The following is a 22,296-nucleotide window of genomic DNA, read 5'->3' as shown; positions in this document are numbered from 1 at the left end:
AAGAGAAAATGGTAGTAAACGAAGAATCAATTATGCAAATGTCCCTGGGTAGGTGGAAGAATGACTAATCTTGTCCTGTCTCTATTCTGCACCTAGAAAGATAAACTTATAATCAACATTATTAGTGTGGAATCAAACAGACTTTAGTTTTAGGAGCTAGATGTAGCCTGTAGACCCAATGTTAAAATTATAGAGACTTCTAATAAAATAAATTATTAGTGGTTCACGAAACTGCTTTATATATCAGAGATCTACACTTAGTTTTCAGAAAGTCTATACCTTCCACCAAAGAACGTAGTGAATCTTCCAAGTAACCGATGTATTTCTCTTGCTAGGTTGATGTCCACCTAGTTGGCACGTTTCTGTTGACTCCTGGCAGTGCTGATTTTTCTATAAACAGTTACAATTATCTCTGGGCATGAAAGGCTTTGTATGGTCGGTGTCCTGTCACTACCCAACAATAATGAGCTAAGTCATTCAGTGAGTGATCACAGTGGAAAGCAGAATCAGTAAATCTTTGTAATGCTGGGCTTGCCAAGCAGAGCTCTGTGGCTACGAATGCACTAACCAGTTAAAGAGATCACCTCCAGGTCATGCCATTCACTCCCACACCCACGACTATCTTTCTTCTTCTCGTCCAACTTTTTTTTTCCATGACCGTACTGCAGTCTCTGCTGAAACTTAAGAAAGACTAAAAATCAGGGACACCTGTCGTAGCTGGAAACAACCATGTTTTCAGTGTTATAGTGGCCATTGAGCCTGACAGCTGTGCGAACACGAGGCCAGTCCGGGTTCATTTCAATACAAGTGTCTTCTCTGTTGGGAAGAAAAATGCCCTTGGAACCTCAGTTCCTAAGCTGTTGCTGTGGGTTTGTTTGTTTTTGCAGAAAGCATATTTTCTCATCTGTTTGTTTAGATACACACACACATACACACACACACACACACACAGATCATAGGACTAGCAGTTAATTGAAAAAGTCAAAGTAGGGAATTATAAAAATAATAGGTACATATTTTTAAATATTTTATATTACCTTCAAATATAGAAATCTATTTATTTTCCAATGTCTAATGAAGGGTCAATGCTTGATTGGTATGAACACACTGTTTAGAGTTCTGTTGTTGCTTCTTTTATGCGAATGCACTTCCAACATATCATGCACGAATTCCAGATTGGATTTCTTTAAAGTAGAATTAGAACCCCAAGACAGTTATTAAACAATCTGGGAGCAGTTTTTTGTAATCTTTTCCCAAAGAGTTAATTCACCCATACTTAAGTCCTCAGCAACGTTTTCAGCGACTTGTTTTCTAATGCTAACACTCCTTAGTAGTCGTAGAATGAAGGACTCTCTCTTCACTGTATTTCACTGGCTTGTGTGATATGTAATTAAATGAATATAATCCAGATGACAAGCACAACTGGCATTGATTGGCTTGGGGGCAAAGTCCAACTGATCCTTGGACAGTACGCATCTCACCTGGCGGGAGCAGGAGGGCAGGTGCCCGTGAGAGCCGCCGACGGCAGTGCTGGTCAGCTACGAGGAGCAGCCGTCAACACCTCTTGCTTGGCTCGGGGGGAGAAGGTGATATATAGGGCAGTTCACAGAATGCTGCTGTTTATTCATTGCTTTTAGGGGTTTTCAGTGCATTGTAAGCAGCACAACCCTTTCTTCAGATGAGATCTTACACAGAACAGGATATCCGGCAGGAGCGGAGGTGTTCTGGGGGAGTTGTTCATCCTCTCTACTCCCCTGAGGTGGCCCCTGAAGAACAACTGGGACTCTTGGGCTCTGTGAAGCACAGTGTTTCAACCTCTGGCAGAGTCCAGACTATTCACACTAAAATGATAAACTGAGCTCTAAAGATCTTATGACCAGAACTCACTTTTTCTGCCTCCTGAGCTTATACTTTTTTTTTTCTGCTACATTTTCTATCTTTTATTCCCCACGTGACATGTGCCTGCCTCTTATGGGGTCTTTTTGTCATCTGATTATTTCTGAGTGACATCCAGCAGCATGTACAAATTCCCACTTCTTTGGCATCGGCCCTGGCTCTTGCCCAGAGCTTAAAAGGTACATGGCTAGGCATGCCCCTTCCTCAAGATCATTCCCAGAACTTGTGACTAGCGACCTATGGATCAGCTGTGTGGTGGGCCAGGCATGACTTTCCTTCTACCTTTCCTCAAGACTTTTACTTCTCGATAGTTTGTGGGCCTACGAAGTATTTTCATTGCTAAATTCATAGTCCCTGATTTTGCTTTCAAATTGCTCCCAGGGAAGGTAATATCCAAGCTGGGCTTGACCAGGAAGAGGTGGTAGAAGGGAGCAAGGGCATTCTAGGTAGAGAGAGTATCAAACACAAAAGCCTCAACTTGCCCTGAGCAAGCACCACGTTACTGAAGCAAAAGGATAGAGCAGGCGCCAGAATCGTGAAGGGCCTCACAGCCATGCTAAGGAGTTTGGATTTTATCCTGAAGGCAGTGGAAAGTTATTACAGTTAAAAGCAAGCAGCAGAATGACATGATCAGATTGTGATTCGGATGGGTCATCCTGTCAACACTAGAAAATGAACAAGGGGTGGGAGAAATTGAAGGCAAAGAGAGTAGATAGGACACTGTTAGAATAATTCAGGGGAAATACGATACAGACCTGAACAGTGAGAATTTAAACAGAGAGAAGGTGATGGATTTCAAGACGTTAAGCATGTCTGTACTTAGAATATTTTCCAGTACTAACTGACTACAAAGCTAGATGCAAGTGGCCAAAACAATTTTAGGAGACATGGAAGAGAGTATAGATCTCATATATTATCACTTCCAAAGTGGAAGTCTCTAAAAGAGGAAAATTGAGAATGAAATTACACATGCTGTTTAGATTATAATATCAGTGCCTGACACATATATGTATCTGACATATAGCAGATACTTGATGAATGTTCACCAAATTCCCCAATGTTTGAGTTTGTTTAACCAAGAGCTTCTACACAAATTATCTCATTTGATCTTAACAAGTCTATGTAGTAGGTGTCGTTATCTTTGTTTTATAGAAAATAGAAGCTCAAAAAAGTTAACTGACTTTCGCTGCTCAAGGTCACAGAGCTAATAAATCGTGTGGCCGGGACATTAATTGAGGTCTTTTGATTCTTTCCATCATTCCACAGTGGCTTATATAAGCTTCGTTCTGCATAATGCTGATTTAAAGGAACCTACTGAGGAGTCATCTTGTAGAGGAAAAAACCATGCATTAATTTATATTCGATAAGTAAAAAAAAAAATTGGTGGGGGGAATTTTTCTAGAGTAAGATTTTCATCTTATACATGCATGAAACCCTAGTTTTCACTCATTTTTAAAATGGAATAATTGAACACATAAAGAATACACAAATAGCTGGTAGCCACAAAAATAGAAAAAGAAGAAGAGCTAAATACAAAAAACCCACAAAATTTATATCTCTTAACTTCCCCTCTTTTGGCCTATTAATATCACTTCTCTCATATTTAGCTAGCATTATATAATACCTATTTCTTTTCTCTATCTGTTTCCAGGCTGAAAGATTTGTTTTCTAAAATTGTTACCCTAATTTGTTGGGTTGATTGATAAACTAATAAAATAGAAATTGGCTGGAGAGGAATAAACAACCTCCAAAAAAACAACAAGTGTTGAATACGATAGATGAAGGGGCCATGATTCTCTTGGTCTCTGAGCTTTGTTCTCTGCAAACACAAAAGCAGCTGATCCTGAGGGTGGGAGAAAGCTGGTTTCAGAAAGTGTCACCTCTCAAATAACCACAAAAAGTAGATTCTGCCCATTTGTGGTTATTTAGATGTCCACGTCTCTCCCACCTGCATGGGGACCTCTTGGGCTAAAGTCATCTCGAACCATCACATCCTCCCGTGGTGAGCCCCACGGCTTCCACTGGAGATCATGTTCCTTGACTCCCATCCTACACTGTTGTTGAGATTTGCACACTTGGTGTGCTTTCTCTCCTCTCTTTTTTCAGGTGAGGGTGAACATGGCGCCCAAGGATCAGGTGCTGGCTACAGAAAAAAGAGATTTAGTTTCCATCAGGATCAAAGGTGAACATGAACCGACCACACCTTCACCATCAGGGTCCTTCCGGACAATAAAACAGGATGCATCTTTATAGTTGCCCTGGCAGACATTGCTCAGGGGGATTTGTATAAAGCAATGCACTGTCTTAATTTGATCAACCCAATTGATCAAATTATTTGACTGGTGAAAGTGTCACATCATGGACACAGGGCAGTGGATCTCAGATGGCATTTTCTAAGAAATGCAGAAACCTCAATCTTGTCTTTTGTTAAACTTCATTTATTCAACCTGCCTTGATTCAGAGATCTTTTTCTCCAAGTTAATTTATTAGTATCTAAATCACTGAGCAGGAACTGATTGAATATCAGATTTTAAGGCAAAAAGTGAATTTGCGGATTGTTTTAGTTGATAACAGAAGGTCTAATAACATATAACTGCATACACACAGGCATGGATATTTTGGTGGAGGTGGCAATGTAGTTACTCCCTCGCAAGCAAACTGCAAACGCACAATGGTGTTTACTGACGTGCACTATATTTAGAAAAGGCAAGGCTAAAAGAGCTTGGCTTTGAAAGCCTTTTGATCCTCCCTCTCATCGCTGTGTGGTGGAGGGGCCTTTGGCCAGCCCTGAGTTGGGGTGGGGGAGAAATCACCCCTAGGGCTTCCACCCCAGGAACCTCCACCCTTGTGACCAAACATAGCCTTGCTGCTTCAGGAAGGTTCGCATAAAAAGGGATTGATTTTCAAATGCACTCACTGAGCTGGTCTGGCAGAAAGGAAGAGAATAAGAAGGGAAAACAAAATTCTTAGGCAGCTCTGGCCAGCTTCCAAGTGCTTCAAGCTGACAGCACAACTGGCTTAATCTGCTTCTTTAGAGCTCAAGACATGCTTAGCTTTCAAGGCCAGAAACTCAAGATTTAACAAGTGATAACTTGAAATTCAGAATCTTTTTTCTGGTAAAAAAAACAAAGCAAACTATTATGCTCGGGCTCTTCTGCACTTCAAAATGTAAAAATTGCAGAAGTAGGGCTCTTCACCTTTACTTAAAATTTTTTCCTAAATTGTAAAAAGGCATGACTTCTCCAAGAAATAATCCTCTTGCATCTGTTGTTACCATGTGATTAAATTAAACCTGCTTAAGACAAAAAGATATCCTTCTCTGAAATGAAATTAATTGAACTTGATGTAAAATAATTGTTATTTATTTACTGACCATTTGCCATGGACAGGCATCAATCTCAGTTTAATTACAAAGATAACAGCGAATAAAACATCCCATCCGCTCAGGGCCCTCACAATCTAGCAGGAGAGACACTAATTCATGACTGTATAAAGATATATATTCTAATTTTCATACAGTGGGATAAGCATTATAGAAAAGGTATATATAATGGGCAAGATATTGTGAAAACAAGGTAAGGTAGCAATGAATTTCAGCCTAGGGTGAGGCAGAAATTGGTTAAGGCTTCACATGGATATTAACATTTAAGCTGGGCTTTAAAGAGATACTACCCAGAGGGAGTTAGAAGTAAGACCAGGACTAGCTGAGGACACAGAGAACACTAGCTGGCAATGAGGCCAGCTCTGCTCAGAGAAGGTGGCGGGGCCAGAAGCAAGATCATCAGCTCCTACCTCCTGGTCTTGACCCCACCAGCCCTCACCTGCATTGGGGCATGAAGCTCTTCCCTGGGCTTCTTGCTTTACCCTCCCCCTTCTGTGGCAGTTGCTTCTCCATGAGCATTAAGACTGAACCCTTAGATATTTGCAGAGAGCCTACTGGAAGTCAGACCCTCTGTTAGATGCTTAGAATACAGGAGCAGACAAAACAGATAGAAAACTTTACCCTTGTTCAACTGATTCTTCAGCAGTGGGAGACAGTCTCACCATGAAAAACATATAAGTATAAATAACTAGATTTATAGTATATTAGAAAGTAATAAGCATTATTTAACATTGAGCAGCGAAAGGGGATCGGAAATAGCGCAGTTGGGAGCAGGCTGACATTTTAAATAGTGGGCAGGGTGGGTCTCACTGAGACATCCGCGTTCCCGCATAGACGTGGAGGAGAGGGAAGGAGTTAGCCACGTGGGTGACTGGGGAAGTGTAGAGGACACCTTTGTCTGGGAAAGTTTCCTTGTTGTTTTTGTCAAGAACATGTCTGTGACCTTGCACGCAAGTCCAGAGCGTCCTCTCTCTCTGCAAACAGGAGGGGCTAGAGAATTGAGATGCAAACATCTGTTTGCCGGAGACGAAACAACAAGGAACTGGGATGTGTTGAGTCCGGACGGTGTGGGAACAAAGAACTTGCGGTGGGACAGTTGCCAAACAGCCTGTATTATAAATAAACAGCTACAGCGAGAGCTTTTCGCTGCAGCCTCATACTGTCCTGTGGTGTCTGTGTCTTTTTGTACGGGCTGCAGCCATGTGTCTGCGTCTTTATGTCTCTGTGTTCATTCCTCGGTCTGAAGTCGGGCCATGTCAGGAAGAGTGTCACAGTCAGAGAGAAGAGCCAACGAAGACAGTAAAGGGTTTTCCGAAACAGCAAAGAGGCCACTGTGGCTGGAGCAGAGAGCGAGAGGGAAAGAAGGAAGGATAAAGTCAAAGAATTGAGGGGGTCTCTTCACAAAGGGCCGGTGTCATGAGGAATCTGGCTCTACTTGGTGGCCAATGAGTTTTGAGCAGAGGAATGACATGCTCTGACCTATACTTTAAAAGGAAATGACCTGGCTGCTGTGTAGTGAACAGACTACAGGAAAAAATGCTGAAACAGGGAGGATGCTTGGGAGACTTCATCAGCAGCCAGGAGGGAGAAGAAGGAGGCTGAGGGCAGGGGAGTAGGCAGGGGAAGGCGTGCAGTGCAGGGGCTCTGGACGGATGGTGCAGGCGCAGCCCACAGTGTTTGGTGACAGATGGGCCGTGAGGCGAGAATGGGGGGTCAGTGATGGCGCCAAGGTGTTCGGCCTGAGCATCTGGAATGGGACGGTGCATTGCCGCCCACTGACGTGGGGACACAGGCTTGGGGAAAGGTCAAGGAGTTCAGTTTGGGGCATATTGGGTTAAGACCCCAACGCATTTGAGTCCATGAGAGAGGTGGGGACAGAGACCTTCATTTGGAAATCACTGCTCTGTGAACTGTATCGGGAGTCTCAGACTGGGCGAGATCACAAGGGGAGTACGTGCATGTGGAGAAGAAAAGGAGACCCTCTGCTGAGACAGGAGCACGCACAGGAGACTGAGAAGGAGCAGTGGATGAGGCAGGAGGAACACCCAGGCCATGCAGCTTTCTGGAAGCCAAGTAAAGGAAGTTACAATCAAAGGAGAGAGATGGTCAACCGTGTCACATGCTGCTGAGAAAAGCAGAGAACAGACCTTTGCATTTAACAACGTTGGACTTATTTTGAAATCCAAGGACTCATTGGTGAGTCTCACAGAGCAGTTTGGTGGATGGCGGGGCAAAGCTTGATCGGGGTGAATCGTCCCGTCTGTGCTTTAGAGCCCCGGGACCCACACTGCTCCTGTTTCTGCCCCGAGTCTGATCCTGTTTCTACCCCGAGTCTGCTCCTGCTGGATGTTTCCCTTGCTGTTTCCTTATCTCCATCTTCCCAGCAGGTTTGTATTTGGTGTTTGGCCCCATTTCCATGGTTGCGACTTTGACTCCTTTGAACAATGACTGTCGGTCCCAGTCACACTGCCTTTGGTGCCTCGAATATGAATCCCTCCCAGCTGTCTCGGACCCTGACCTTGTTCTCATGGTTTGCTGCTATTGGGTTTTTCCTGGCTTTCGAAGGGGCCAGATACAAGTGTCAAAGAGCTCACGGTAAATTGGATTGTTGGCGAGGCTTTCCTGGTTCGCAGATCCTACCGAGTGGCTTCCTCCCCTTCGGCTCAGTCTGTCTCGTGCTCCCTGAGGCAGGCTCAGCAACCTGGCTGTGACAGGTGGTCTGCGCCTCCATGAGACTGGGGTCCTTCTCATCTTGATCTGGCCACAAGGCCCGGTTCCTTTAAGGGGGAGTTCTAGCTCCAAGGAGCCTGTCTTCCTTCTTCCTCTGAAGTCCTTTGAAGCTGTTTGGAACTTTCTATTTCAAAGATCGCCCATATGAGAACTTCCACTGAGTTCTTGTTACCAAGAACAGCTTAAATATTCATCTTACTTGCATCACTGTCTGCTGGCTCTGCTGAAAGCTAGAGACACACAGCTTGTAAGAAGACCAGGAGGGTTCGTAAGAGATATTTGTCATCAAAGAAACGTGACACAGGGCATTCTTCAGGGGCTTATTTTGGCCCTTGTGTGTGTTACGGCTCCATTCAATACAAAGACATGGTTGTGATGACCGGAAGAGGGTGGTAGACCTCAGGATCAAGTTTCCTCGAAAATTAAGGGAAAATGAGGGATGAGAGTCGAAGGTTGTTGAATAATGACTGTTAAAAGACACTATCCAGAGAAAAAATTCAAGCTAATTTCTCTTTGTCCGTGTTCTTTTGTCCAAATAATCTGTGAGGTCTTCCTGAACATAAAAACAGTAGCGCCATAGAATGGCCATGGTGCTTGGTCAGGCATCCTGATAGAAACGGTGTGATGTTCACCATTTACTTAACAGTGACGGAAAATTTGGGGGGGTTTCTGTGGTAGCCACCCTCCGAGCTGGCCCCAGTGACCTCTCCCCGCTGGCAGCCGCACACTTGTGTAGTTTTCTCCCACTGTGTGATCTGTAGGAAGGGGCAGAAGGGTGGACGCAACTTCCAAAGCCAAGTCATAAAAGGTGTCATGGATCCTGCCTTGCTCTCTCTCTCAGATCTCTTGCTCTGGAGAAGCCAGTTGCCCGGTCAGGGAGACACTCAAACAGCCCTAGGGAGAGGGCCACATGGGAAAGAACTGAGGTCTCCTACAGACAGCCAGCAGGGAGCTGACACCTTGCCGACGTGTGAGTGAGCCACCTGGGAATGGGTGCTCCAGCCAATGAAGCCTGCGCGTATCTTCAGCCCTGTCCCGCGTCTTGACTGCAGCCTCGTGAGAGCTCCCGAGCCAGACCTGCCTGCTAAGCAGCTTCCAAGTTCCCGACTCAGAGAAGCTGTGCAAGATCGTCAAAATGTGTTGTCTGAAGCCACCAAATTGTGGCATAATCCGCCGTGCGGCAATAGATCACAAATACAGTGTCGTATGGGACTATCCTCTCTTAAATCCTAGCGTGCTAATAAAACAATCAACTTATTTAGCCGGTCTCCCTACATACAGTTTAATTTCCATTTGAAAATGTTTTAAGAATTCTGGACATTTTATCCCTTTACCTTGATATTTACCAAATTTTAGCAATAGAGTTTGATGATTCAGAAGTTGGGCTTTGGAGTCAACAGATTTTAGTTTAAATCACAGTCCTGCCACTCATTAGCAAGCAGGGTGACCTAAAGAAAGATGTGCCTCAGTTTTCTTGTCCAAATCATAATTATAATAAGCATCCAACCTAAAAGACTGATGTAAGGATTAATCAGATAATTTCAGGGTTCCCCAGGTCCGCCTGCTTTCTTTCTGTGTATTGACTAAAAATCACAGAAAGCCTGGACTGCTCTGTGGCCTAAGCAGCTGCAGGTTTTTCCCAGCAGTCTTGAACCCAAACCAAGGCCTCGAACATTCCCAGGCAGTGAGAAAGGTATCTAGGTTGTTGCCCAAAACACTGAAAGAAACTGGCCCCAGCCCTGAGCCAAATTCCTTAAACCCTCATACAATCGCCACACCCTGACCCCTGGCCGCAGACGTGCCTGGGTGGAACAGCCCTCTGCCCTTGCTGTCCATCATGAGGGTTGATGCGGCTCTCTGTCAGCTCCTCTAATAAATGCTCCGGACTGATTTTAAACTTTGGCATTTAGTGCTGCTTTCTTTGGAATGGCAACCAGCCCTATTTCAGTGTGGTTGGGGGTACTCCTTCGTGGGAATTCCTCTGCCACTGCTTTTGGGTTGATTCTAGCCTCGGGTTTGATGGGTCCAAACAATAATGTACTTGTATCTCTTTAAGATATCTCCATATTGCTTTCCACAGAGGTTGCACTAGTTTGCAATCCCACCAACAGTGCATGAGTGTTCCTATCTCTCCGCATCCACGCCAACATTTATTGTTTTGGGACTTTTTGATAAAGGCCATTCTCACTGGAGATAAGTGATCAAATGTTTATAGCAGCACAATTCACAATTGCAAAGATATGGAAACAACCCAAGTGTCCATCAATACATCAGTGGATTAATAAAATGTGGTATATGTATACCATGGAGTACTATTCAGCTTTAAGAAACAATGGTGATCTAGCACCTCTTGTATACTCCTGGATAGAGCTGGAACGCATTCTACTAAGTGAGGTATCCCAAGAATGGAAAGTCAAGCACCACATGTACTCACCATCAAATTGGTATTAACTGATCAACACATAAATGCACATATAAGAATAACATCTATTGGATGTTGGGCAGGGGGGAGGGGGAAGGGGAAGGAGGGGACGGGTATTTGCATACACAAAGAGTGCAATGTGCACCACCCGAAGGATGGACATATTTGAAACTCGAACTTGGGGGGGAGAGGGGGGCAAGGGCAACATACGTAACCTAAACATCTATACCCCCATAATATGCTGAAATACAAAAAAAAAAAACAATAATGTATGTAAAACACTGAGCACATTGCTGGCTCATTGACAACTGCTTTGTAAATGGTACCAATAAGGATGAGATGATGATGACACGATGATGAGGATGACGGAGAAGCCAAAAATCTCCTTGTTTTTAACTTGCAGGTAAATTTCTTATGAGTCAAAAGATCAACTCTGCATTTCTACATTACCAGGGTCTCAGTTTGTTATCTTGTTCTTTTTTCTTGCACATATGTAATTACATCTGTAACAATCATTATTTAATTTTGCAACATACTTCTTTTTCTAGCTTCATTACTGTTTTCCGTAGCCCATGAAAAAGCAGGTGTGTTGAAGATATTCTAATGATAAAAGCACATACTATTGAATCAATTAAAGCACAATTATAGCAATATATTTAATTTTGGTCATTATTTATATTCCTATTGATTACTCTTTTTACAGTTAGGTGACCTGATAGTCTTTAATTTCATTATCTCTTTAGATAATGAAATGCATTAATTGTTTAACTATTCAACTCTTTGTAGAGATGTACAACTGTATCATTGGTCAAGTATTTGAAAACCTTGTGAGGTTAGTTAAATCCCCATCATAGAATTAATTTGAAAAACTACATAGAGTTTGCTTCTTTAAAGAAGATTGGACTGTATTTTAATCCCCTAGTTAAACATGGTTTTGGTTTTCCTTTCCTCAAGGAATTTGACAAATGAGAAAAGACGAACTTCTTATCATGATAGTGTCAAATATTTGCGACCTCACTGCCTCTCTTATTCTCAATTTTATCATCTTTAAAGTAAATAGGTTGAACTAAATAACCTATAAAGTAATTTTTCCTACAGATTTCTACTCATACTCCAACAGGGAAACCACAAGTCCACTCTCCCTTGCCCTGTCCCTCCAAAAGCTACAAAACATGAAAGGTTTGGCTGAATCTTCTTTGTTTCTAAATGAATATTTAGTATTAGAGGTGAACTTACCCAGCTACGTATATCTCTTCGGAGTATCTTGTGTTAGTAAGTCACGAACACTTTACTAAATGATCTTCAAAAGTTCTAAACTCATTCCCAGGATGCCTTTTGTCATAAGACCAGCAGTAGAAGCAACGACAACAAACAACAATGCCGGGCGCGCTGTACGCTGGGCATGTTTTAAGCAATTCACATGTATGACCTCCTTCGGTCCCCACTCTGACCCTATTAGCTGTCATTGTCCCACTTTGCAGGGTTGCCTGGTGTCGCATTAAGAGTGTTCTACATTGTCCACTACCAGGCACAGGGCAGCCTGTTCTCACGCTTTTCACAGTGTCACGGCCTGAGCAACGGAGTCATCGACATTGTCATCTTCATACGTGTAGTAATGAGAGATGAATTTTTAAAAGTACAACTTTGCAAACTTAGCACTAAGACAACATCTACTCATAGCAAAAGGTTCAACGTGTGGTCCATCCTAAGAGATATAAACACCTGGCTCAGAAGTTGTAAAAGCCGGTACTCCACTCCCCACCCCTCACAACCACTGCACATGCAGATACGTGTGCACACACACGAGGCGTTCACTTCTGCCATTTTACAACATTTTAAATTTTTGTACATACCACAATATAAGAAATGGAAAATACATTTAATGGCTTTTTAAAAAACCCAAGTAACCACACCGAAAGTCAACCAGGTGATTGAATGATTTTCTAGAACAAAGGCAGCAAATAAGAGATAGCAGTTTGAAAAGAATGGGGCTCTAGCTGGGGAATCAAGAACTGTCTGCCTTTCTAGATAACAAGATGGCTCAGTGATGCCCAGATATGGGTTTCCTGTGACTGTCTGATTTGTCTAATTAATGTCATTGGTATTCACTACAGTGTTTCCATGGAAACAATGTCTAAGGTACCCAACTGGTTCCAACCAGTACACAACCAGTGTCAAACACAGAACAGGAAGCAGGGCTTCAGAACAGAACCCAGAGGCCAAAAGCTATCTCTAACCTCTGAAACAGAGAACCTTCTTGAGTTCAAGTGAATTTGATTTCTATAAATCCAACCACTCTGCGGAGGTGGGGCCTGGGAAATAAAATGTAAAATGTTATTTTGCATGTTTGTTCTTTATTATATTCTGAATCAATGTGTGAACTTACATATTGTACATGATTATGTACATTCACATATTATATATGCAGGGTTGTATACTCAGAAGCCTGAAATCAGACCTTATGGGCAACTTGAAGGATTTCCAAGGGTGATTTTTGACCTTGACTTTAAGTCGTGTCTCGGAAGCCCAGCCAGCGAGCAGCATGTGACTCCACCGTGAATTCAAACGTCCCTTTAGCGAGTGAGAAGGCCCTTTGGATCAAGGTCTCCTGGTCCCAAATACTAGTCTAGATCTGATTGTTAACAAAGTGGGGTTTTTCTCCGTCAGATACCAGAATTCACCAGGAATGGAAAGCGAAGTCAGAGTGGGTTGGGAGTGTATTTGATCACTTTGTTAGGCCTTATCCAGAATCGGGCAGAGCTTGCTCTAGGCAGACTGAGAGAGTTGGGAGAAAATCTAGGTGCGAAGAACTTTCAAGCAGGAGAACATATTCCGAGTCAGTGAGAGAGTGTTTTGCGAGCTATGTTAGAAGTGTGCTGTGTAGAGTTAGAACTGGTTTTCCTGCCCGCGAGTTTGCTGCCCTAGCTGCTAGGAGCCCCAGAGTTATCCAGAAAAACCCTCTGCACCTATTTCTATTCCTAGAGGCGGTGTGTGTGGTAAAAATACAGAGACCGACTTAAGTTATACCCCTTCTAGAAGGGGGGATATGTTTTCAGGGACTAAAATAGTAGCACATTAAATTCAGGCAGGTGCTGGCCTGAAGAATGCGAAACCATCTTCTCAAGAGTCTCAGGAGGCTTTTATTCGAATGCTTTTAGCAAAATAAACTGTTACTAGGAAAACATGTTGTCATAAATATAAGAAGGGTCTGCAGGCCTGAAATGTATCTGGCTCATTTCTCCTTCCTTTGTAATCCCACTAAGCCCAGACGCTCAGCCGTGACAGGCGGATCTCCCTGACCCCTCATCACCCATGGCTGCTGGCAGAGAAGGGCCAGTGGTCTGAGCTTCAAGTAAACAGTCTTTCTTGATAAATGACCCCTGACCTTCTAAAGACTATGTATTCAGTGAAATATTTGGACCAAAGAGGCTCTTACATGACATGTGGGCTGATCTACAGGCAGCAAAGAATTTTGTTGGCCTGGTCCAAAGAGCCCTCTTCTGGATTTGCCTCCTGGACCGTTGAGTTGAATTATAAACACAAGTCATTACTTTAGGGCTTATTAATTCTGGATTTGTACTATTTAATAACAACATATTCAGAATTTTATCTTTGTTTTATTTTAAAAAGATTTTACTAAGCAAATTTATAAAGTAAACAAGGTAATGAAATTTTTGCCAACTTTTGAGTATTAAATGTTTCTAAGGACTTTGGATGCAACTGTTTATAAACAACATATTAATAATACCCATAGATCATAATGCTTTGATGCATTAATTATAAATCATTCTTAGTGATTCAATTAAGGAGGACTCTCCCTAAATAATTTTGCTAGCTTCTCTCCAGTTATTCAACAGTAATAATTAAACTATTTAATTATTGATTCAATAATGTAGACAACATAGCATTTGTTGAATCCCTACTGTTCAGTTGTTACAGAGTTAACAAAGATTTATTGTGTGCCTAGTATGGGCCAGATCCTTCTTTATGCACTGAAGGCAACATTAATGAACAAAATGGGGGGAAAAAGGAAAAAAATCCTCCGCTCTCGTAAAGCTTGTATTGTCTTAGATGTTGGAATTAAAGCAATAAAGAAGTTAGACGTGATCCCTGCCTGCATAGAGTTTAGCTTCTGGTGGGAACAATGGGCAATAAACCAGGATGACAATTTTATGAAGATAATTTAATGATCATGTGATGTACTCTGTGATAGGATAGGACATGGTCATTCTGAGTCCCACTTTAGATACAGTGGTCAGGGAAGAGCCCATGAGGAAATAATGATTAAGTGCAAACATGAAGAATAAGAAGGAGCCAGACATTTGGAGCCAGGAGAAGGGGGATCAGTCTTTCAGGCAGATTGATAGCCCAAAGCAGGGAAGAGCTTGCTGCTGGAGGAACCCAGCAGAAGGTCCTGTGGCTGGAACTGAGTGTGAGCAGCCCTGGAGATGCAGGTGGGAAGCAGATCATGTGCGTCCTTGTAGACTACAGTGAGGGGTTTGGGCTTTGCCCTAAGTGACGTGGAAACAGGTTTAATAGATGGAGTGGCAGCACTGATTTCTATTTGTAAAAAAATCATTCTGGCAGCTGGAGAGTGGATTGCAGACGGGCTGGGGGAGCAGGGAGAGCAGTTTGAACATGGAAGAATGTAAGGCTTGGGCCATTGGCAACTCTGGAGGTGGGGAGTAGGGAAGGGATTTGGGATGCGCTTTGGAGGTGGGTCTGAGAGCGTTATTAAAGAATGGAGTGGAGATGGGCAGAGAAAATGGGAGGAACAAAGTCTAAAAGTATTAAAACGGGAAAGACTGGGGCAGAAAGGAGGTTGGCTGGGGGGAGGGAACGGTGGTGGGAACGACGACAAGATCCCTTCTGACATGTTACCTCTGTGATGCCCATCGCCTATTCATGTGGAAATGTCACGAAGCCTGTGGGACGTGTGAGTTGGGGTTGTGGGCACTGTCTAGGTGCAGGCACAAAATTGGAAGCCATCAGGAAACACAAAATGTTTACAACCAGGGGCCAGTTTGAGAGCACTTTAGGAAAGAAAACAGGTGATAAGGGGTCAGTGGGGCCACACTGTCTAGTCATTGTGGGCAAGCAGAGATGTATTAGACAATATCTTTACCCTCAAGAGGTAGAGTTTGGGTCAAAATGTATATATTCATTTTTCAGATATATTCATTTTTTTCTTTGTCAATGATGATTAACAAACTGACCTCTAAGTAAGTTTCATCATTTTTCTTCTCACCCAAAATCTGGGGGAGAGGGGAAACACATAAAAATAGTAGTAAATGTCAGAAGAAGAGACAATTTATTAGTCCAGAGAGTACTTACTAGGGACACCAAAACTGAGTCATTTTGTGAGGATGATGACAGTCTGGGGACCCTAGATGGGGGCTAGGCCTGGCTGTGGGATTGTGAAACTTCCCGAACTGGATGGTTTGTATATGTGTGCGTATCTTCTCTAAAAGAGTGAACATTTGTAAAATTTTCAAAGGGTTTTGTGAATCAAAAAAAGATTAGAAGTATTGCCATAGACAATAAATTTAAGCTGGAGGATACAGGATTGGTTAAACTATAGAAGGTGCAGGGGAGGAAGGATATTTCGAGAAAGGGAGAGAATAAATTTTCTGGGATAAAAAAAAAAATTCAAGGCCAAAGGGGATTTATATGAAGCAGCAAAGAAACTAAAATTGGAAGAGTAGGTGGGAACGGAGGTGGGAGACAACCTTAAAAGATTAAGAGGACAAAGGAGACAAAACTTTCTCCTCCACACCATGGGAAATCATCAATCAGATTTAATTCAACTGAAAAATATTGAGCATCTGATAGATATAAAGCAATGTTTGGTGTCCCGGTGGGAAAAGAGCAGTGGAGATATACATGTGGGGTCTCCACGTGTCTAGGGTTAAACTTTCCACGCAGCATAACAATACTGAGCAATCCTTAACATTTATTCAGTGCTTGCTATGGGTCAGGCCCTGCGCTGGGTGCTTTAAATGGATTATCTAATTTAATCCTCACGATACATGACGTGTCCTTGGTTACATGGCTGGGAATGGTGGAGTCACTACTAAACTCGGGCAGTGTGGCAGGGTGGCAGTGCCCACATTCTGAAAGTTGGCTGTGACCCCCCCATTTCTCACACCAGGGATACCGACTCCTCTACAGACACCCTATAATTTACCAAGCCGTATGTGAAGTGACAAAATAAATATTGCATATTTTTATAAACTATCAGCTTTATTTCAAGACTTGAAATACATATGTATGAAAATAGACGTGGTTGTAAAAATCACATTAATGTTTAAGGAGTATATTGTATGACATTTATTCAGAAAAGTGTACAATCATAAGCATATAGCTTGATATATTTTCACAAAGTGAAAGTATCCATGTGACCACCACCCCGATGAAGAAATAGAACATTCCAGAGCCCCTGTGTGCCCCTCACCATCACCACAATCAACCACGAGCCTGACTTCCAACGCCAACGATGAGTTTGTCCTCTTTTAGATTTTTATATAAATAGAACCACGTAGCGTGGTCTCTTTGTAGCAGGCTTCAATTTCCTAACATCGTTTGTGAGATTCATCCATGTTGTTGCACGTGATAGTAGTTTGGTTATTAAATTCACATCAGTTTTTAAGGTAAAACATAATGCCACAGTGCAATTATTTGCTATCTAGGGAACATATCCCAATTTTTTCAAGAATGCAATTTAGTCTCCTCTTCTCCTCCGGTCACTCTGATGACAAAATTTGAACAACACGGGAGCAAGCACTGATTTGGGGTCAGGAGAAATGGATTCTAGTCCTCTCTACTACTTACAGCTGTGTGACCTTGGGCAAGTTACTTAACTTCTTTAGATTTTAGCTTCCACATTGATAGAATGAGGAAGTTAAGCTAAAGGATCTGTTTAGTCCATTCCATTCTGAGCTGTCTTTGCTTCAACTCTAAGCTGAATGGGTTTAATATAAGGAAAATTTATAGAGGAAGTGAGATTTTTTCAAAATAAATTGATTTTATCTATTATAAAAGAAAAACATATTTGTTGTAACAATTCAAACAACATCAAGCTACCCAAAGGAAAACTCAATAATATACCCATCCCTTTGTTCAAGCTTACCTTCCCACATTTACAAAAACAATGTTAGTTTGGTATTTATACTTTCGTAATATTTTCCATGCTAATATATTAATAATTATATGTTCACTTAAGTGGGTGTTATCGTCATTTTTGAAATGGAATCATACTAATATGTTTTATTCTTCAATTTTCTTTTCATGGAAATCTTTTCAAGATCAGATCATCAGTTTCTGTTCATTTGAATTAATGATGCACAATGCTCCATAGCGTGCATACTCTCTAATCAATCAGTCATTTCTCTATTGATTGATATTTATGTGGTTTCCAATACTTTGCTATCATAATATACTATAATAAACTTCCCTGTGCACCTAACATTAAATCCTCATGTTCTTACTCTGTATGATACACAGAAATGGTCATATCGTTTTCTAAAAAGTCACTCCAATTTGCATCTTAGCACTTGAGGTTTGTGAAGATTTGAATGTGAGATTTGAAGCGAGGAAAGACATAAGATCTGAAATAATTTTCAAATTATTCCAAATATTTATATGAAATAGAAAGCTGAAAAATAAAATGTTGAGATTAATATATCCTTCATCATCAAATTGGTATTAACTGATCAACACTAAAGTGCACACATAATAGTAACATTCATCGGGTGTCGGGCAGGTGGCGGGGAGGAGGGCATGGGTATATTCACACCTAATGGGTGCAGTGCGCACTGTCTGGGGTATGGACACGCTTGAAGCTCTGACTTGGGTGGGGCAAAGGCAATATACGTAACCTAAAGATTTGTACCCCCCGTAATATGCTGAAATTAAAAAATTTTAAAAAATAAAGAAAAAGAAAAAAAATTGAGTTAATAAATTTAAAGAATAAAAAAAGATTAATTTATCTTTTCAGGCTCATGTTGGAAACTGCTGAAGTCTGAAGTCAGACATGTAGGGAGAAGGAACATTTTTCCAAAGTAAACAAGAACAGAAACATGGTTTTAGACCCCAAAATGCAATCTCAAGAATTAAAAGGCAAAAAAAAAAAAAAAAAAATCTTTCTAAAATCACAGCAATAAGTCGTTTATGTGATTCTGCAGACAGACAGCTGAGCTGGCAGGTTGATTAAACTCTGTTTCAACAACAACCTGGAAAAACTTACAGTAACTTGTTAAAGCCTAATGAGGCATCTTTTCTGTCCTGCTCTCCCAGACTGGGGAGGCGCCCCGTAGCTCCCTCTCTGGGCCCTAGGCCACATGCGCCAGGGTAACAGATGGGGGTCTTGGGTAAGGGACCAACGTTTAGAGTTAGGCTGTTTGAAGTGGTCGCTGTTACACAGAGAAAGATTTGTTTGTCGTGTCGATGTCTCACTTTGAGGCTGCCATGGGAGGGATCATTTTCTTTTATCCAGTAAGATCTGAAACACCAAAACCTTCGCGACTCCCTTGAGAAAAAGCCAGATGGAAACTGTCATCTGGGGTAACAAGCCAGGTGCCAACATGACGAAGAGGGGGAGCGGGAGTGAGCAAAGGGAGGGCAGACGTCTAACGGACCATTCCCAGGAGAGAAGGAGAGGGAGGGACACCAGGGGGGAGCGACTCTGATACACAGCCTGACTCAAGGGGACAAGTAACCAGCTTTTTCACACCACCTTCCTCCGCCTCTGTGTGCGGGCTCGAGTGGCCGTTAGTAAGGTTTTATTTCTGGTGGTGAACTGTCCCTTCCTGTCCTTCCAAGTTTTAAGGGCATAGCTAAGGGGTTGCGTCTACAACGTGCATGGCGTGACTCTACAATAACGTGCTCTTCTTCGCACCAGAAGACAGAGCTACTTACTCACCCTTGTAGCGCATGCTGCTTTTCTATCCACAGGGATAGTTTTCCACTAATCCTGCCAACTTCGTTTCCTTGGACTCCATGGTGACCGACTGGTCCGGTGTGCAAACAGCTGGTTGAGGCCGTGGAGCAGCCCACTGGCCGGCAGTGACATGGCCCCGTGACCCCCACCGCATGGGCAGAATGCGCAATCATCCACCCAGCGTGGGCTCCAGTCACTGGGTTCCGACCAGGGCTCCAGCATTTATTAATTATGAGAAGTCACGCAGGGCATATGTCTTCACTCAGCCTCCATTTTTTAATCTATAAAATGGGAATAATAATTGTTCTCTCACGTTTGAGAGGATTGATGAGCAAAAGTATGTAAAGCACGTTCCTCGATAACTAAATAACTGATGCTCTTGGACACCCTCAGCAAAAAAAGATACTTCGTGCCTTTCCATCAGACGCAATTCTTACGTGTGCCTGCCTGGGCCAGGAAGAGGAACAGCTGGCCGCCCTCTGGGTGTTAGGCAGTGGCCAGAGAAATGCCTCTGACACATCAGCGTGTGTAGACAGCTGTGGAAGCTTCTATGGAAAGCTTTACACAACACTTACGGTTATCAGAGAATACCCCTCACCCATCACACCCCTGGGAATCCTGAGAATGTCTGTGTTTTGCGATTCCTTTGTCTGTCTCCTATTAATAGTGTGAGCCTGAGTTTAACCTCTCTCTTTATTTCTGGTCTAGTGGTCTACCTTTGATAAACTGTTCTTCCTTTCTAATGACATGTTTATTTATCATAGTATGCTGCTGTCAGAGACCTAAATATAATCATATCCTTTTACCAACCGGTGGATAGCCTGGCCTTCATTCTTTCGCATACTATCATCTCACAGGGCTTTCAGGGAACGCTAAGAAACTTTCTCTGGAGAGACAAAAATAATGACACTGAGTCATTTCCTTTGTTACTCTTTGAATTCCCATATAAAGTTATCAACTGAGTATACCTTGTCCGATCTAGCAAGTGTGCCTGCTTAACATGGTTTAATGTGGTGATATTAGTCACTTGTTAATTGCCCAAGAGTTGAGATCAGGTAGGCAGTCACTGAGTTCATCTGTAAAAAAAAATAAAATGACTGTAGTCATATTAAGGAATAAAAAGTCTATGGCTATCAAATGACTGCAAGTTATTTCAACAGAATTGAGAGCGTCTATTTTCATAGTAAGGTATACTGCCCCAGAACTCTCAAAATGCCCGAGGGTAAGCAGTTCGGGCTTCTTAAGCATCTTACTTTAGCCTGTAATTGGTCATTGTTTTTCCATGTATGAGGTTTCTTAATTTTTCTTTTGAGTCTGTCCTATTACAGAGTTTTGGCTTTTTTGACTTTTTAAAGAGAATTTGTGGTTCAAATTAAACCGGACTACTTGGAAACTCACTTTATTTGAAAAAGATTTCTCTTCAATTTTTTTCCTACACTGGCATTCATCCAGATACAAAGCAGCGAAGGAGCCACACAGACGCTCTGAAGGTAAGGACCTCCCCCAGAACAGCCTGCTCTTTTTGCATCTCGGGGAGCTTTGCTAGGGCCGTGCTCTCTGGAGGACTCTGGAGGTGGATTTTCAGAACTCTGTGTATTAAGCAATTCTGTTTTAATCTGCACCCAGATTAAAGGGCATGGGATCTTCCAACTTTGTAGTTCGCCAACTGCAGGGAGAAGCTCTGCTGAGTCGTCATGACAGACAGGGCCATATGAAAAGTGTTGGAAAAATTCCTCCTTAGGCTATAATTGCCGTGATGGGCAGAAACGCTGCCTTCTGTTCAGCTGCAGGGTACGTACGACTCCCAGCGCTTGAGGTGGCGCTCAGGGTTTACCGTCCAAGGCACGGTCAGCCTCGAAGCAAAATTAAAATGGGGCACTGAAAATCCTCTGCTTGCCTGAAGGAGCCAACTATATTTTATTTCATTTTATTTATAGGACCATGATCCTTAACCCCTGAGTACAAAATGTGTACACAGGTTGATTAGATGAAAACAAAACAGGAAAACACAGTTACAGGGTTTATTTGTGGTCATTCAGATAAAATGAAACTGCCTAGTGGATAAGTTGTTCCCTTCTAATTAAGAATGTGGGTGCCCTGTAGAGTATTTGAGCGTGGAAGTCACCAAGACTGTGTATTAATAGCACAATGGTTATGGTCCAAGCTCTGGAGCCAGACCGCCTGGGTTCGAATTCTGCCTCCTAATTTCTTAACATCTCTGTACCTTCCCCTTGCCCCTATTAAATCAGAACAATAATTCCACCGAATTCATCAAGTTATGAGGATTAAATAAATTCATATACACACATTAAAAAGGGTTTCAAATAGTCCTTGACACATAGTAAACTCTATATGTCTTAGTTGTGATAATTATTATCATTATTATTAAGAATCTAAGATTTTTGTGCGAGTAAACATAGTTCTCCATAATCAAAAAGTTGATTGCAAATTCAGCAAATTCTCCCTCCCTCCTTCTGGTTCTTTCGTTCTCTTCCTCTCTTTGGTTCTTTCCTTTTCCTTTTCTCTCTTACCCTCTTCACCTAGAGCTCCGGCTTTATATACCCAGTGTGATTCTCGATAGTTCCAGTCCTTCCTTAAGTTGTGTGTTTCATGGCAGTGGTGTGGGCAGAAGGGGGCTGCCGTGGCTAGGACTGCAGGGCTGTGCTGTCCACGTCCCGAGTCTGAGAATGTAGATGATCCAGTCGTTAGAGGCTCCCACTCCATACCTATCCATATGCCCGTTCAGAGGAAGGAACATTTTTGCATTCATGTTGGAAAGGGATGGTTGATGATGTTATTTTCGTTCCCCACAAATGTGGATGTTTAAAATAGTGCTTTATTCAATCGGCGTAAGTGACACATAGACTATGTATAGTGGTGGAACCGGGCCTGGCAGGTGATCGGGCCCAGATCTCACCAAAATCAAGA

This window comes from Propithecus coquereli, unplaced genomic scaffold (genome assembly GCF_000956105.1).
Source record: "Propithecus coquereli isolate 6110/MARCELLA unplaced genomic scaffold, Pcoq_1.0 Scaffold161, whole genome shotgun sequence".
In the NCBI taxonomy this organism is placed as follows: domain Eukaryota; kingdom Metazoa; phylum Chordata; class Mammalia; order Primates; family Indriidae; genus Propithecus; species Propithecus coquereli.
The sequence above is the reverse complement of the archived record's forward strand: the minus strand, read 5'-3'. Positions refer to the sequence as shown.